Consider the following 18,286-nt stretch of genomic DNA (forward strand, 5'->3'; position numbering starts at 1 on the left):
CTGAGTGTTCAGTTGAAGATGAAATAAACCTGAAAAACTTCACACTGAACTCCACTTACTGATGAGATGTTCAATGCTGACAAAAACAACATTTCGGTAACACTTTACAATAAGGGTGCACTAATAATCATGAATTCACGCTTAACTAATGCACAGATAACACTGAATTAATGTATTACTAATGATTATCTAAGCTATTCATTAGCTATTTATTAATGATTGCCTCATTAGCAATTAATGAAGATTCTGTCTGATTAATATATTAGTTCATATATGAATTGTTATTAATTAAATATGTAATTGTGAATTAATTCAAACATCACTTCTTTTATGAACTAATAGTGTTAATTAATTTGTTAATTACCACAATAAACTTCCAGATAATACAGGTAAACTAATATGCATTAATATATTATTAATTACAGCATTAGTAGTGTGTTAATTAATACTATTACTAAATAATGAGTTAATAATGATGTGCCTCAACAAGTAAACGTGTGAAGGGATGGCGTCCGCGCCTCTAGTCCAATACAAAGGTAACTCCGGTGCGTAACTCCAAAATATAGATCAAAGTAAAGAAGAAAAGTCCGCACACAGAAATCCTACTAATGTGAAACATTTATTAAATGCCGAAAAAACTCTAATGGCCAAAGATGCTAAGATACAAACGTTTCGGGCTTAGCCCATCATCAATGTAATTAGTTCACCTGACTCTGTGACGTCACTTATATATCTACGTATCCGCTACTCAGACAATACATACCCAATTTTGCTTCTTAAGAGTGTCTATAATGGTAAATCCCAGAACTTCCATTTGAAACTTTTGAATTCCACTATACTTCTTCAATTTCCATTCCAAAGCAACCTGATTAATCGTGAAAATCATGTATGGACACACAAATATGAAGATACACTAAACATATAAAGTCATATATTACCCCGAATTATCAGACAACAAATTATATAAAAAAATTATATAAAAAACAAAATATATATATATACACAAACACAAGAAATATATATATATTAAAAAAAAAATATATATATATCTATATATATACATATCCATATCGCCATATATTCAGCAGTGTTATATAATATCATATATTTTATGCATGACCTAGAGATTAATATCAAAGGACCTACATTAAGACTCTATGTACACCCATTATAGTCTATGCTGTGAACGAAACAATTCTCAAAAACACCAGATACACCTCTGTTTCCCAAAATATCCTCACAAAACCAGAATGGTTCACAAGAAACAAGATAAATTTAATTCTTCATTTAAACCGCCCGGGTGCACTGTTCTTAAGGTGGAGATCCAAAAACATTCCCTTTGGAGCAGTTTTCTTTCTAGATCCCCTCCCCTGCGTGCGGGTTTAACATGTTCAATAATTATAAAACTCAGGGAGGATAAAGGATGTTTTGCGTCAGAAAAATGTTTAGCGATCGGAGATTTTTCATCCTTTCGTCTGATCGCACTGTTATGTTCAATGATACGTGTTTTTATGGCTCTATTCGTTTTCCCTACGTATTGTTTTCGGCACGGACATGTGATTAAATATACCACGTTCGATGTTAAGCAAGTCGTAAATTGTTTAATTTTATATGTCTGATCCGTGACCGAACAAGTGAAAGATGTAGCTTTCTTGGTATTATTCCTACATGCCGCGCATGTGCGACAGGGAAAGAACCCACTAATATTTCTTAAACGTCCTTCCTTCGAGTTCTGCATTATATGACTATCAGCTTTAACCAACATGTCCCTAATATTTCTAGCTCTATAATGAGAAAATAGGGGTAATTCAGCAAACAAATTACGTCCTATCGGGTCACTCCTCAGTACATGCCAATGTTTACGTATAGATTCTTTGATGTGATGACTCTGTCGTGTATAAGTTGTAGTGCAGATCAATGGGGCATTTTTCGTTCTCTTAGGGATGATCTCATTATTATTAACCCTATTCAAAGCTTCTTCAAGCCAGGTAGATGGATACCCTCTCAAACTAAATTGTTTGTACATCTTCCTAATTTCTGTATTAAAGTCAGACTCGTTAGTGCAGATACGTTTGATTCTCAAAAACTGCGTATATGGAAGCCCTCTTTTCAAATACGTAGGATGCGCACTCGAAGCATGTAAAATGCTGTTTTTGTCGGTAGGTTTAGTATACAAGGTGGTGACGAACTTATCACCCTCTCTGAATACTCTAGTGTCAAGGAAAGAGACAGATCTAGCATCCCAAACCGCACTGAATTTGATTGTTTCAATCATATTATTCAAATGTACCAGAAACTCATTAAACAATTCAACACTCCCTTCAAATACACAAAACACATCATCCACATATCTTTTCCACATCACAATGTTATCATAGAATGGATTATTATTCCACACATATCTCTCCTCTAGATATCCCATAAATAGGCAAGCATAATCCGGTGAAAATCTTGATCCCATGGCTGCCCCTTGTTTTTGTAAATAGTACTTATCTCCAAAGAGAAAAAAATTTTTATACAACAAAATGGAAATCATATCCATAAGGAAAGTGGTAGGAGGGTTTTTATCCGTCCGTAAATTCAAAAAGTATTCAATGGCAATCATACCTTTCTCATGTGGAATGTTTGTATACAGTGACACCACATCCATCGTAGCAAGGAAGATGTTCTGAGTCGTGTTCTCAATATGTAACTTGGACAATTGTTCAATGAAGTCCCCGGTGTCTCTGAGGTAGGAAGGTAACGTCACGACTAATGGTCTTAAAATCCGATCTATGTATACCGACATGGGTTCCAAAAGGCTGTCATTGCATGCTACAATCGGACGTCCCGGTGGGTTCTCCAAGGTTTTATGAACTTTAGGTAACACATATATGCATGGTGTAGTCGGATGGTTGTTGCACAGAAATTTCTGCTCGGTCTGACTAATGTATCCCTTCTCATATGCATTAAGCAAAAAATTGTCAATTTCCTGCTTGAACTCCCCAGTCGGATTACGTTCCAAAACTTCATAACAATCTCCATTCGCAAGTTGTTTACGTATTTCTGATGTATATTTCTGTCGATCCATGAGTACTATCCCACCACCTTTATCCGCTGGTTTCCAAATAACCTCGTGTTTTTTAGCAAGTGAAACCAATGTTCTCTGTTCATAAATGCCATAATCTTTCCTTTTAGTTTCTGACATCATATTCTCAATATCCTCGTCGACGAGGTTGCAGAAGGTAGTGATGGCAGCATTATTTACTGGAGGGCAGAAAACGCTTCTAGGTTTTAAAGTGCGTGTGTATTCGTACGTCGGGGCCTCTGTAAGTGTATTGTCCTTGTGGAAGAAATATTTCAACTTAATAGATCTATAAAATTTAAACATTTCTACCCTAAGCATAAAGGGATCTGTATGAGTCGGCGGGACATACGATAAACCTTTGTTCAAAACACGTAACTCTGTTGAGGATAGTTGTACATCGGAGAGATTGAACACCAGTTGTTGTGGGTTATTAGGGGAATCATCCTGTCTCACAGTTGTGTCTTCCGCCCCTTTCTTCTTCCTCTGCCCTTTACCTCGTTGTCCCCTTCTGGTCTTCCTTTTTGTCTTGTACGGTAACTTCTCCGAATTGGAGCAGTCTCTTCCAGTTCTGTATCTTCCTCCCGTAAAAAATCGGGATCGGAATCAGAGGGGTATTCAGAGCTAGAGCCAGAAGTGTATGATCGTGTACTGCCAAAATGTACCTGTTTCTTCTGCTTCATACCAGATGTAGCGGCTTGGAGACGCCAGGGGTAGACCTTGCCATCTCGATAATCCATGGTGTCTCTCCGTAATTTCCTAAGTTTTATCTTGTGTGTTTCATCTTTATATTTCTCTGTAGTTTTTCTCAATTCCTCCTCCAATGTACCAAAGGCCAGTGGTTCCATAGATGCCTGGATCTTCGTTCTAATCTCTCCAATCTCCATCTGTGTCTTAGCCAGTTCCTTCTGTGTATATTCAATGATGAGCACCATCAGATCAAGAGAGGCTTTATTCATAATTTCGCACCATTTCGTGCAGAACTCGTCATCCGTCCGGCCCAATGTAGGTGCCTTTTGTATACGTAGACCTCTCGGTATTCTTTTGGATCGAACATATTCGCTTAATGTAATGCCGTGAAGATGCAATCTCACCTCTTTGAGTTCCAAGTGCTTAATCTTCCGTGTAAAATCCTCAACAAGTAAAGTCACAACATAATGATATATTTGCAAACCATTACCTTATGATTAATTAATAATGAAAGACCATCACTAGAGTTTATAAAAGCTATTTATTAAACACTGGTTTCCAAAAACACATTTCCATAACACACTACATTTAAACACAACATTAAAACATTAAAAAAAAAAAATAATATAAAATGAAATAATATAAAAATAATACAAAAAGAACACTGATCAAAATTAGACAACACGTTCAGATACCTCACAGATATCTGTGTTAATCTGGCACCCGTGCTAATACATAACACAAATGTCCAACCGTTTCAGTCTGTCAGTCGTACAAGTGAATGGTAACAAACTCTGATAGACAAAAAAACATGCACAGACAAATTCAAATTAAACCCTGCGGCTCGTGGCGACACATCGATGTCCTAACAAACGATCGGTTTGTGTCAAAAACAGAACAGTATTTATATAAATTGTTTTTATCTCTAATACAACACTATCCCCAGAGCAACACGTGCCTTCACATCCGTTTTATTTATTTTTCACATCACCGTCTTCTTCATCTAATGTTTAATGGCGGGTTGTGAAACAACTTTATAGGTGCATACTGCCACCTATTGTATCGGGAGCCCCGTATAGTTTATAAGCGCCCTCATGCCGTGCACCCAATACAGTAGGGGGCGGTATGCACGTATGAAGTTGTTTTCCCAACCCGCCATTAAACATTAGATGAATGAGACGATGAAGTGAATGCACGTGTTGCTCTCTCTGGATAGTGTAAAAAATGGATAGAGGCCAGATTAATACGGATAACTGTGAGGTATCTGAACGTGTTGACTAATTTTGATCTGTCTTCTTTTTGTATTATTTGTATATTATTTCATTTTATATTATTTTTTAAAATGTTTTAATGTTGTGTTTAAATGTAGTGTGTTATGGAAATGTGTTTTTGGAAACAGTGTTTAATAAATAGCTTTTATAAACTCTAGTGATGGTCTTTCATTATTAATTAATCATAAGGTAATGGTTTGCAAATATATCATTATGTTGTGACTTTACTTGTTGAGGCACATCATTATTAACTAATTATTTAGTAATAGTATTAATTAACACACTACTAATGCTGTAATTAATAATATATTAATGCATATTAGTTTACCTGTATTATCTGGAAGTTGAAATATAAGGCTTTGGCTCATTGTGGTAATTAACAAATTAATTAACACTATTAGTTCATAAAAGAAGTGATGTTTGAATTAATCCACAATTACATATTTAATTAATAACAATTCATATATGAACTAATATATTAATCAGACAGACTCTTCATTAGTTGCTAATGAGGCAATCATTAATGAATAGCTAATGAATAGCTTAGATAATCATTAGTAATACATTAATTCAGTATTATCTGTGCATTAGTTAAGCGTGAATTCATGATTATTAGTGCACCCTTATTGTAAAGTGTTACCAACATTTCTTTATATCTAACTAACCTTAAGTCACACTATTGTAGCAGAGCGGTCAGGTTGAAATATAATTTCTCTATTGGAAGATTATGAAATACCAACAAGGCCCAAAAAAGGGCACAGCTTTCGACTACGCCCCCCCCCAAATATACCGGGGGAACAGTCCAAGAAGGACACAGGTTCGTTACCTTAGGAGTGAGCAAGAGACAAGGGCACGAGAATAATGAAAAATATACCTTTATTTTATGTTAACTAAAAAGAGTATCAAACACTGGTCTTCAGTCACTTATAAAATCAGCACAACACATACAAAACACTTAACATTGGCTGGGTCTCAACTCAAACAAGAGGAGATAACAACCCCCGGTTACACATGGAATCACCCCAACACCACGCACACACACGGCACACGTGTGAAAGGTATAGATTCAGCACAGCACACAGTGTAAAAAGTCACTAAAAAAAAATACAAAATTATCTCCTCCCATCCAAAAGAATGACCCACCCCACACAATCGTCAAAAAAAAAAAAAAAAAATCTACAAACCAAAATACAAAGAAAACAAACCCACAATTAGTTACACAACATAAACCAATATTAAATATAAATCACAAAACAAAAACAACAAAAACTTCTAAACACTGATACAAATGGAAAAGAAAATTAAATAGCCCACGTTCAAAAGAGGCAGTACCTTTACGTATGCTGTGAGTCAAACGCCACCAGCGGACTTGATAGCACAAACCCCTGAGGTCAAACTGACAGTAAACTCACCTATAGTAGTACTTACAGAAATCATCAAGCCAGCTCTGATACACACGTGGAGGTTATAATTTACCAATAAGAGACACAAGCCTTATAGGGTAGTAATAGTAAGGCCCAGACTGATACACATGCAGGCATTAGAGATTTACAGGGAAAACTGGGCAATAACCTCAACTTATAATAGTTAGGCCCAGACTGATACACATGCAGGCCTTAGAGATTTACAGGGAAAACTGGGCAATAACCTCAACTTATAATAGTTAGGCCCAGACTGATACACATGCAGGCATTACAGGTTTACAGGGAAACTGGGCAATAACCTCAATTTATAACAGTTAGGCCCAGACTAATACACATGCAGGCCAGTGGTGTAGTCTAGATTTTTGTAGTGAGTATACTGTGATTTTTCCCTCTCACCCTTATGCTCACTCGTCCCAGAGTGACACCCCATAAGCACCACCACACTTACAGATGCATACAGTATGGATCTTCATGTAATCGAGAGCATTCTGAAAGTGTACTCATAAACACATAAACTGAATGTGTTATCAACATGTCAGTTTATTATAAGAAAAAAAGACTTTAACAGTCAATGGGTTTACAGCTGGGAAAACTGGATGGATTTTTAGACTGGTTTAGTGTTAATCAACATCTAACTCAGGGCCAAAAGTTACTCAACTGTTAATTAAAATTAAATAAACTGTTTACAATCTTCAATCCGTGGCTAACACATGCATTGAAGGAGAAAAAATATCCACTCTTTCAATAGCTATTCATGTGTAATTTAATGGTGTAAATGTTTTTAATTAATACACATTTAAGATGACCATGAATTAACTCTAATTTGCATACTCATTGAAATAAAAGCTTATTTTATGCATATAATACAAGCAGTGTCTAAAAATGAAAATAGGCTTTTACTTAATTATTATTACAAGACCATCATGTAGCCTAATATTAGACACCCAAACCAAAGTGAAGAAAATTATCTTTAATTTGCAAGTCTGAACTGAACATCAACGCAGACATGATTTTCCTCACAAAAGTTTAAGATCATATACATCTTGAACGTAGATATATAAATGAACACAGAGAAGGGAAGTTTAACACTGAAGCACAAGCAAATGTAGCAGTACGGTTTTCTATCCCCTGACGTCATCTGGCCAGCTGATGCGTGTGTTGTTGATGACCATGTATCTGCCTATAAAAGCGTTTCAGTTCACGTTATGCGGGTGCGTTTGTTCCATCAGCGAGCGAGCCGCCGTACTTCCGGGTTTTTGTGTACGAATGGTAGTAAGGTAAGGGCTGCTTTCAGTGAATGATTTGCAATGTTTATGGTGTATTGCACTGGGCTTTATGAAATTCATTGACTTAAGGGTGGACTGAGGAGCTTTTCGGGAAACCCGTCAATCGCTGCGTGAATGGAGACGTTTACATTACACGTCTCCATCTGTGCTTCGTGAGTTCCAATACAGGTATGTGGTGACTTTACTCCTAATGTTATAAAGGCTGTAATGATTGATTGAGTAAAGTGCGTTATTTTCCTATTTAAGGTGTGGGTCAATGTGCAAGGGACGTTACAGTGGGTTGCTGTAGTGGGCTTGCTGCTGGCTGCGTGGCTTTCTTGCGCTACGTGCATCGCTTACACTGCTGGCTTTACCTTCTGCTTTCAACTGCAGCCGCTTTGCGCTACGTCATCATCTGGGCTGTACTAACTCTACTGAAGGGATTTCGCGCTACGTCATCTGTGCTCTGCTTTGCCTGCATCGCTCTGCTTTGCCTGCTTCGCTCTGCATTGTCTGCTTCGCTTGGGTCAGCTGGGCATTCTAATTTACATTTCTGACGGGTGGCGCTCTGTGCTGCTGCTGGTTTGCGCTGTTTGCGGCGTTGCTGGGTTATACCAGCTGATTAACATTGCGCTGCTCATGTGCTAATAGTTTACTGTTGCAGCATTGCAGTACTTCGCAGGATCAGCTGGACCGTGGTCTGGATTTGGGGCGTGGTGCTTATCCAATTGTAGCGTGAGTAACTGATTCAAAATCGGCGTGTGACAGAGTAGTCATTATCTGACTGTCACTAGCATTATTCTACTCTGAATTCCTTTGGTTCTGATTTATTAGTTTATTTTTTGTATTATCTCTATTTCTGTTGTCATTTATTCTTATTAGCATCATTCTTTACTTAGTTTGATTATTGTTTTTTATCTATAATGATATTTATTATTATTTAGAATTATTTTGGCCTTTATGTCTTTATTGTTTTCAGTCTTGAGCTACAGCTTTTGTTTTTTTTGTATTAAGCAAGTTAAGGATTTTCTAATTATTTTTGGATGACCTGTGAGGTGTTCTCTCTCTGTAGATTTCATTGACTTTGTAACCAGTTTACTGGCTTCCTGCCTATTGCCTGTTTGGTAGCTGGGGTGACCGGACGCGGCACCTACAGTGATAACTTTTGGGCAGTTGATTACATGACAAGAACCCAGATTGTTAGAGGTGATGTCCCTTTTTATTGTGTCTTTTAAAGGTTACTTATTTGTTGTTTTGCTTTCTCTTCAGGAGTGGGTTGGCCGTATCAGCAGATTGTTCCTTTAAGGTGGTGGGCTCCTTACTTGGTTGCAGTGCTGTGTTCACAGTGAGGTGTGCCGTGCTGTAGTGTGCTGTGGTGCGTGTGTGCACGTGTGAGTGCTGTGTGCTTTCTGCTCAAAGAACGTCAGGCCTTCTCCCACCCTGAAGTGTTGTTTGTCTGTCTTATTTTCCATTTTTACTATTTGATACTGTGAATAAAATTGAATACATTTTAAATAAAGTTTTTCTGATTGACTCAACTCTTGTCTGATACCTGACCCAGTCGTGACGAACCTGTGTGCTGTTAAATTGAGGGCGGTCCCGGGAGTAGCCCCCGGGTGGCGTAGTTGGTACAAATCCTTAGTTAGGCATCGCCACATTTGGCGTATGATCGGCAGGGTATTCGACTGGTTATCAGATTCAGACTTTGAGGAGAGTTTTTCCTTTTCCCTTCTTTCTTTTTCAGCATGCTGGTGACAGAGCAGTGATTGGGTGAGTACTTTTGTAACACGCCATGGAAAACGAATTACAGGAGATGCGGGACTTAGTTGCCCAATTACAACTTGATAATGAGAGGCTGCGACAGGAGCGTGCGGCGGTTGAGCGGCCCGATCCTGTCGCACCATCTGGTAGTGCAGCACCATCTGGTAGTGCAGCACGCCCATCTACACCGCGGTCGGCTGATGTGGGTGCCAGTACAGTCGAACGTTTTGTATTTATTCCGAGAGACCGACGCTGCCCAAATTTTAATGGCAGATCTGGTGTCAATCTTGATGAGTGGCTTGAGGAGGCCCGAGCGTGTATGAGAGTTCGTAATATGACATCAGAAGAGCAAGCCTTTTTCCTTTATGATCACCTTGAAGGAGAGGCCCGAAACGAGATAAAATACCGTTCTAGTGCAGATAAAAGTGATCCAGACAAAATTATTGCAGCTTTGCGTGAAGTGTATGGTTGTGCAGAGTCGTACATTGCACTGCAGGAAGCATTTTTCTCTCGGCGACAGCGCGAGGGAGAAACATTGTTGGAGTTCTCCTTGGCGTTGTTAGGTCTTTTTGAAAAAGTAAAAAACCAGTCGCCATGTGAAGTTTTAAATGGTGATGTAATTGTAAGGGATCAATTTGTCGAATGCGTGTCAGATAATGCACTTCGTAGAGAATTAAAACAATTGATACGACGTCAGCCCACTGTAACGTTGCTAGAGGTTCGAGGAGAAGCGATCCGTTGGGAAAGAGAGGGATTACCAGGGGGTGTTAGGGGTAGAAGTCAGTCAGTCCCCCTGGTGAGTGGAATCCAGTATGAGGTCCGGGGAAGTCCAGAGATGGGTTGGGCCCAGAGAAATCGTACATCTGAGTTAAGTGAGCTACGAGAAATGCTGCATAGGCAGCAACAGCAGTTAGATTTGCTTACCCAGACTATCGCCCGGAATCAAACTACCTTTTCCCATGGTCGTGCACCTCGTCCAACTCAATTAATCTGTCGACGGTGTCAACAACCGGGTCATTTTGCACGGGAGTGCGATGGGGAGCGTCGTCCGCTTCGTGCTCCGCCAGGCCCGGTTGTTGCTCCTTCGGCCGGTGAACCAAGGTCCTTGCCTGGCCCTAACCGTCCGGAAAACTAGTTCCTACCGAGCTGCTGAGCCACAGCTCGGTAGGGAGTGCGCGTGGCTCTCGTATTGTTCATGGTAATGAGACGGGTTCCCGACTAGTGTCCTCATGTCCACGCCTTGTTGTAAATATTGGGGGGGTTTCAGTGCCCTGTTTGGTTGACACTGGTTCCATGGTGTCGACCATCACGGAAACATGTTTCCGGTTGATGTTTGAGCCATGGGGCCAGGGTCGTCTGCAATCATGTCACTGGCTGCAGCTCCGAGCAGCAAATGGATTGGAAATTCCGTATATTGGGTATCTTGAATTAGATATCGAGCTGTGCGGTAGTACAATTCCTAATTGTGGAGTATTGGTGGTCCGTGATCCTCCGGGCAGTGGCCCGGACGTGCCTGGTATTCTAGGCATGAATGTTCTTAGCCGCTGCTACCGGGAACTGTTCGGTCGTCATGGATCCACGTTATTTGAGTTGCCAAGTTTGGCTGAGGATGTGAACATGATTCAGGTATTTCAGAATTGTCAACAAGCTGTTCGTGCCGCTGATCGCGGGAATAATGTAAAAGTAAGGGGGCACAAGGTGTGTCGCATTTCAGGCGGCACCTTGACATTTGTCACAGCTACCTGTTCCTCCTTGCTTGCAGGTAAGACCGTGTTGTTTGAGCCTACTGAGACTGGTTTGCCTGCAGGACTGTTGGCTTCACCCTCATTAGTACAGGTGAGCGGGGGTACTGTTTCGGTCCCGGTCGTAAATGTCGGTACCGTTGATGTAGTACTGTATCCCACTACAGTTATAGGTACGTTGAGGGAAGTATATTTCGTGGGGTTGCCAAATGGGTTAACGGAGGTCTCAACCATGACCGCTCAGGTGGCCTCTTGTGATGCATCAGATATGTTAGGGCAGATAGCGTCACTTGAGTTTGGAGGACTGCCAGTTGAGGAACAAAATCAGGTTAGGGCTCTCCTTCGGGAGTATCAAAGTGTGTTTTCGACACATGAAGGAGACCTGGGTTGTACCAACCTGCTTTCCCACGAGATCCCCCTGACCGATGACACTTCAGTTCGGCAGAGGTACCGACGTATCCCACCATCAGAGTACGAAGTGGTTAAGACTCACATTAGTCAGTTGCTAGATACACAGATTATCCGGGAGAGCTGCAGCCCATACGCCTCCCCGATTGTGTTAGTTAAGAAGAAGGACGGTAGTTTACGCATGTGCGTAGACTACCGTCAGCTTAATTCTAAAACGCGCAAGGATGCGTTTCCGTTACCTCGGATTGAGGAGACGTTGGATTCATTGACTGGTGCCCACTGGTTTTCTACTTTAGATCTAGCCAGTGGGTATAACCAAGTTCCCGTCTCTGAATCCGACCGTCCCAAAACTGCCTTTTGCACGCCATTCGGTTTGTTTGAATGGAATCGTATGCCATTTGGGTTGTGTAATGCCCCAAGTACGTTCCAGCGCCTGATGGAGCGGCTCTTCGGTGACCAGCGGCACCAGTCTGTTTTGCTGTATCTAGACGATATCATTGTGTTTTCATCGTCCATACAACAGCATCTAGAGCGGTTAAGGATGGTGTTGGGTCGCTTGAGGGCCGAAGGCCTGAAGGTTAAGCTGGAAAAATGTGCATTCTTTCAGGAGAGGGTAACATACTTGGGGCATGTAATTTCTTCTTCCGGAGTGGCAACAGACCCAGGTAAAGTTGAGGCTGTAGCTCAGTGGCCATGTCCTAGGACAGTGGCCGAGCTGAGGACCTTCCTGGGATTTGCTAGCTACTATAGGCGTTTTGTCGAGGGATTTGCGAAATTGGCAGCCCCGTTACATCAAATAGTGGCAGAGTTAACAAGAGGTAAGGTAGGTAAGCGCAGTCTAGAGTTGGCAGCGGTATGGTCTCCCCAATGTGAGGACTCCTTTCAAACTTTAAAGCGGAAGCTTACCACGGCGCCAGTGTTGGCATATGCGGATTTTACTCGTCCTTTCATATTGGAGGTCGATGCCAGTTATGCAGGGCTTGGAGCTGTGCTGTCACAGGAAGTCGAAGGGAAGGTTAGACCCATCGCGTATGCTAGCCGTGGTCTTCGACCTGCGGAACGGAATACGGCCACTTATAGTTCCATGAGGCTTGAATTCTTGGCCCTTAAGTGGGCCATGGCTGAGAAGTTTCGTGAGTACCTGTTGGGGCATAAGTGTGTTGTACGTACTGATAACAATCCATTAAGTCATCGTGCTACAGCTAAGTTGGGTGCTACCGAGCAAAGGTGGGCTGCTGAGTTAGCCGCCTTTGATTTTGTGATTCAGTACAGAGCGGGTAGAACCAACCAGAATGCCGATGCGCTGTCACGATTAACTACTGTGCAGCTGGGGGCTGATGATAGTGGGCAGTTAGGTGCTGTGGTACCCGAGCTGCTGAGGCGAGCAGTAAGGGTAACGCCAGGGGAAGTTACCACTGTGCATGCAATGCAGGCTTGGCCTAGTCGCTCAGTGCTTGATATCAGCACCTTACAGCAGACAGACTCGGTGGTAGGGGAAGCCTTGCGATTTTGGCGGCAAGGGCAGCGCCCAGGCCCGCAGGAGCGACGGACTTTGGCTAAGCCAGTAATCACGCTCCTCCGACAATGGGACCGGTTGGTAGAGCAAGAGGGCCTATTATATCGAAGAGCTTTCCGGCCAGATGGAGGGGAGTCAGTGCTTCAGGTTGTTGTGCCAATTGCTTTACAGCCAGAGGTGTTAACTTCTTTACACCAGCAGCATGGACACCAAGGTGTCGAACGTACCTTAGAACTGGTACGGCAACGCTGTTACTGGCCGGGCATGTCCGCAGACGTGGCACAGTGGGTTCAGGAGTGCGAGCGGTGTCAACAAGCTAAAGATGTGGCACCAATCCCTCGAAGCTACATGGGGCATTTACTGGCCTCTCGTCCAAACGAAATTGTAGCTATTGATTTTACGGTGTTGGAGCCATCCCAGGCTGGACAAGAAAATGTGCTTGTGATGACTGACGTGTTCAGTAAGTTTACAGTGGCAATTCCCACCTGGGATCAGCAGGCGAGCACTGTGGCTAGGGTCTTGGTGGAGGAGTGGTTCTTCAAGTTTGGGGTTCCTGGGCGGATTCATTCCGACCAGGGCCGCAATTTTGAGTCCACTTTGATTCAACAGTTGTGTAGCCTGTATGAGGTAGGAAGGTCGCGCAGCACTCCATACCATCCGGCTGGTAACGGCCAGTGTGAGAGGTTCAATCGGACTTTACACAATTTGCTGCAGACCTTGCCCACTGACCGTAAGAGAGATTGGGCATCTTGCCTGGCACAGGTGGTGTTCTGCTATAACACCACTCCCCACCAGGCTACTGGTGAGTCGCCCTTCTTTTTGATGTTTGGGCAAGAACCAAGGTTGCCCATAGACTTTTTGCTCGGGCAAGTACAAGAGCCGGTGCCAGGTAGAGTCCACAAGTGGATTGAGGAGCATCAGGCACAGTTGCAGGTGGCGGTTGATGGCGCCCGAGAGCGGCTGCAGGCTGCAGCAAGCCGGCGTAAAGCAGGGCATGATCAACGGGTAAAAGAGCTGCCGTTAGGGGAGGGCCAGTTTGTCTATTTGAGAGACTTTGGGGTTCGAGGTAGGCATAAGATTCATGACCTTTGGAGCTCCACAGTATATCAGGTGGTTAAAGCCCCTCCACCTGGTGGTTCTGTGTATACAGTAGCTCCAGTAAACAATCTGACTCAAGTCCGACAGGTTCATCAGTCGGCATTGAAACTTCGAGCCCAAGGGGAGGTGGTATCAGATGACCTTTCTGAAAGTTCAGTTGATTCACCTGTGCACTTGGAGACTGAGATAGAGCCTGAAGATGGGGACTTGGCATATGTGGTTTCTGAGGTTGTACCGTTAGCTCAGAGCGGAAATACGGCAAGGCCAGAACCAGCTGGAATAGTGCAGGCCAACGATCCTCCAGCACCTACAGAAGTAGCCAATGTTGAGTTGGTACCTGTAGTGGCTTCCCCCTCTCGGGAAACTTCTAACCCACCAGGTGTAGTTCCACGTCGGACAGGACGAGTAGGGGCAGGGCAACATTCTAATGTGCACCATTTGCCACGAACGGTAGGAGCTGGAGGTGTAAGCGCTCCAGATGCTCCAGCCTGTGGGACTAATGCAGTTATGGCGTGGTTTAGGCCTTGGAATTAGAGTCTTGATTGTTTCATCGTCGGGACGACGATGACGAATGGGGGGGTAGAATGTAGCAGTACGGTTTTCTATCCCCTGACGTCATCTGGCCAGCTGATGCGTGTGTTGTTGATGACCATGTATCTGCCTATAAAAGCGTTTCAGTTCACGTTATGCGGGTGCGTTTGTTCCATCAGCGAGCGAGCCGCCGTACTTCCGGGTTTTTGTGTACGAATGGTAGTAAGGTAAGGGCTGCTTTCAGTGAATGATTTGCAATGTTTATGGTGTATTGCACTGGGCTTTATGAAATTCATTGACTTAAGGGTGGACTGAGGAGCTTTTCGGGAAACCCGTCAATCGCTGCGTGAATGGAGACGTTTACATTACACGTCTCCATCTGTGCTTCGTGAGTTCCAATACAGGTATGTGGTGACTTTACTCCTAATGTTATAAAGGCTGTAATGATTGATTGAGTAAAGTGCGTTATTTTCCTATTTAAGGTGTGGGTCAATGTGCAAGGGACGTTACAGTGGGTTGCTGTAGTGGGCTTGCTGCTGGCTGCGTGGCTTTCTTGCGCTACGTGCATCGCTTACACTGCTGGCTTTACCTTCTGCTTTCAACTGCAGCCGCTTTGCGCTACGTCATCATCTGGGCTGTACTAACTCTACTGAAGGGATTTCGCGCTACGTCATCTGTGCTCTGCTTTGCCTGCATCGCTCTGCTTTGCCTGCTTCGCTCTGCATTGTCTGCTTCGCTTGGGTCAGCTGGGCATTCTAATTTACATTTCTGACGGGTGGCGCTCTGTGCTGCTGCTGGTTTGCGCTGTTTGCGGCGTTGCTGGGTTATACCAGCTGATTAACATTGCGCTGCTCATGTGCTAATAGTTTACTGTTGCAGCATTGCAGTACTTCGCAGGATCAGCTGGACCGTGGTCTGGATTTGGGGCGTGGTGCTTATCCAATTGTAGCGTGAGTAACTGATTCAAAATCGGCGTGTGACAGAGTAGTCATTATCTGACTGTCACTAGCATTATTCTACTCTGAATTCCTTTGGTTCTGATTTATTAGTTTATTTTTTGTATTATCTCTATTTCTGTTGTCATTTATTCTTATTAGCATCATTCTTTACTTAGTTTGATTATTGTTTTTTATCTATAATGATATTTATTATTATTTAGAATTATTTTGGCCTTTATGTCTTTATTGTTTTCAGTCTTGAGCTACAGCTTTTGTTTTTTTTGTATTAAGCAAGTTAAGGATTTTCTAATTATTTTTGGATGACCTGTGAGGTGTTCTCTCTCTGTAGATTTCATTGACTTTGTAACCAGTTTACTGGCTTCCTGCCTATTGCCTGTTTGGTAGCTGGGGTGACCGGACGCGGCACCTACAGTGATAACTTTTGGGCAGTTGATTACATGACAAGAACCCAGATTGTTAGAGGTGATGTCCCTTTTTATTGTGTCTTTTAAAGGTTACTTATTTGTTGTTTTGCTTTCTCTTCAGGAGTGGGTTGGCCGTATCAGCAGATTGTTCCTTTAAGGTGGTGGGCTCCTTACTTGGTTGCAGTGCTGTGTTCACAGTGAGGTGTGCCGTGCTGTAGTGTGCTGTGGTGCGTGTGTGCACGTGTGAGTGCTGTGTGCTTTCTGCTCAAAGAACGTCAGGCCTTCTCCCACCCTGAAGTGTTGTTTGTCTGTCTTATTTTCCATTTTTACTATTTGATACTGTGAATAAAATTGAATACATTTTAAATAAAGTTTTTCTGATTGACTCAACTCTTGTCTGATACCTGACCCAGTCGTGACGAACCTGTGTGCTGTTAAATTGAGGGCGGTCCCGGGAGTAGCCCCCGGGTGGCGTAGTTGGTACAAATCCTTAGTTAGGCATCGCCACACAAACATGCTGAAAGTTAAAAACATCAGGATATAATTACGGGCTTATTTTATTGCATTTGGAGCCTTACCTCCAGATAAAGTAATAAACTGGACTGATGATTTAAATATTGTTTACTCACATGTGCGTTGTTAACTCTCCGGATTTTATATTGCAGCAGCTCGTTCACTTCACATGGTTTGTTTACAGTGTCGCGTGAGCAGCTACACTGCAGGTTCGACTTCATTTGGCGCTACGCAGACCCTTTGGTGATGTCAAAGTACCGCGAGAGCGATTCAAAGCAGATTTCTCCATGTGATAAATGCAATCGCTCTCGCGGTACTTTGCTGTCACTCGCATGTGGGTTCTTCTGGTGCCACACCAGTCTGCTCCCCAGTCACTTTCGCGCCGCTATGGTAATTTGATTTCATACGCGAATCGGATCGCGCAGTTCGGCAGGAATTCAAACACACCAAATATATAGCCTAATATATATATATGCAGTTCAACCCGCTAAAATAGCAAGTGTAGCATGCTACTGGTCAGTGCTTTACATCTGAATTATGACTAAAAGTTTGAAATGTCAGAAAACCATGCTGTTACGCATCCTCAAGCTATTTTTAGTGGGTATACGGAAATCCTTGACAATTTCTAGTGGGTATACGGCGTATACCTGCGTATCACGTAGACTACACCACTGATGCAGGCATTAGAGATTTACAGGGAAAACTGGGCAATAACCTCAACTTATAATAGTTAGGCCCAGACTGATACACATGCAGGCATTACAGGTTTACAGGGAAACTGGGCAATAACCTCAATTTATAATAGTTAGGCCCAGACTAATACACAAGCAGGCGTTAATGATTTACATGGAAACTGGGCAGTAACATCAGATGATAATAGTTAGGCCCAGACTGATGCACAGGCAGGCATTAAAGGTTTACAGGAAAACTGGGCAGTAACATCAGATGATAATAGTTAGGCCCAGACTGATGCACAGGCAGGCATTAAAGGTTTACAGGAAAACTGGGCAGTAACATCAGATGATAATAGTTAGGCCCAGACTGATGCACAGGCAGGCATTAAAGGTTTACAGGAAAACTGGGCCGTAACATCAGACTATAATAGTTAGGCCCAGGCTAATACACAGCAGACTTCCAAACAGGACCAAAGAAAAACAAAGAAAACAAACAAAATAATAATAAAAAAAAACTCTCAATTACACACAAAAAAAATAAATGTAGTAAAACACTAAACCCACATTAACTAAGCGACTTATCAGTGAACCACGGACACAAGAAGTTCATGTGAATAAACATAAAGTCGCTGACATAAATACCGGCATACCGAGTGAAGCCCCGTTGCCTAAAATCGGATTCAAAAGTGACCCATACAGTTCAAAGGCAAAACAGCAGCGCAGTCAAACCCTCGAAAATAACCCTCTCATTCCCCAGAAAGTGGTCGGAAGACCAGATCAACCTGCCGAGCATATAACAGGATATTATTATTTTAAAAGGTTAGAAATTGACTAGTTCGCTAGAATGAACGTTGTTCCTGTTCACAAACCAGACGCCAAAGCACGCTGAAATGGTGCAGCATGTAAGTTTCAGTACACCAGTTCCCATAGTCCAACAAATAGAGCGCACATACCTGGGATAGCAGA

General features: G+C 42.5%; 1 protein-coding gene across 3 annotated transcripts in view; it reads right to left on the reverse strand.

The window, feature by feature from the left end:
* The window catches only part of LOC141362822 (butyrophilin subfamily 1 member A1-like), a 128,855-nt gene that overhangs the window by 50,999 nt on the left and 59,570 nt on the right, over positions 1-18,286 (reverse strand). The window lies entirely within an intron of this gene.

The sequence above is a fragment of the Misgurnus anguillicaudatus genome, unplaced genomic scaffold, assembly GCF_027580225.2.
Source record: "Misgurnus anguillicaudatus unplaced genomic scaffold, ASM2758022v2 HiC_scaffold_29, whole genome shotgun sequence".
Lineage (NCBI taxonomy): Eukaryota > Metazoa > Chordata > Actinopteri > Cypriniformes > Cobitidae > Misgurnus > Misgurnus anguillicaudatus.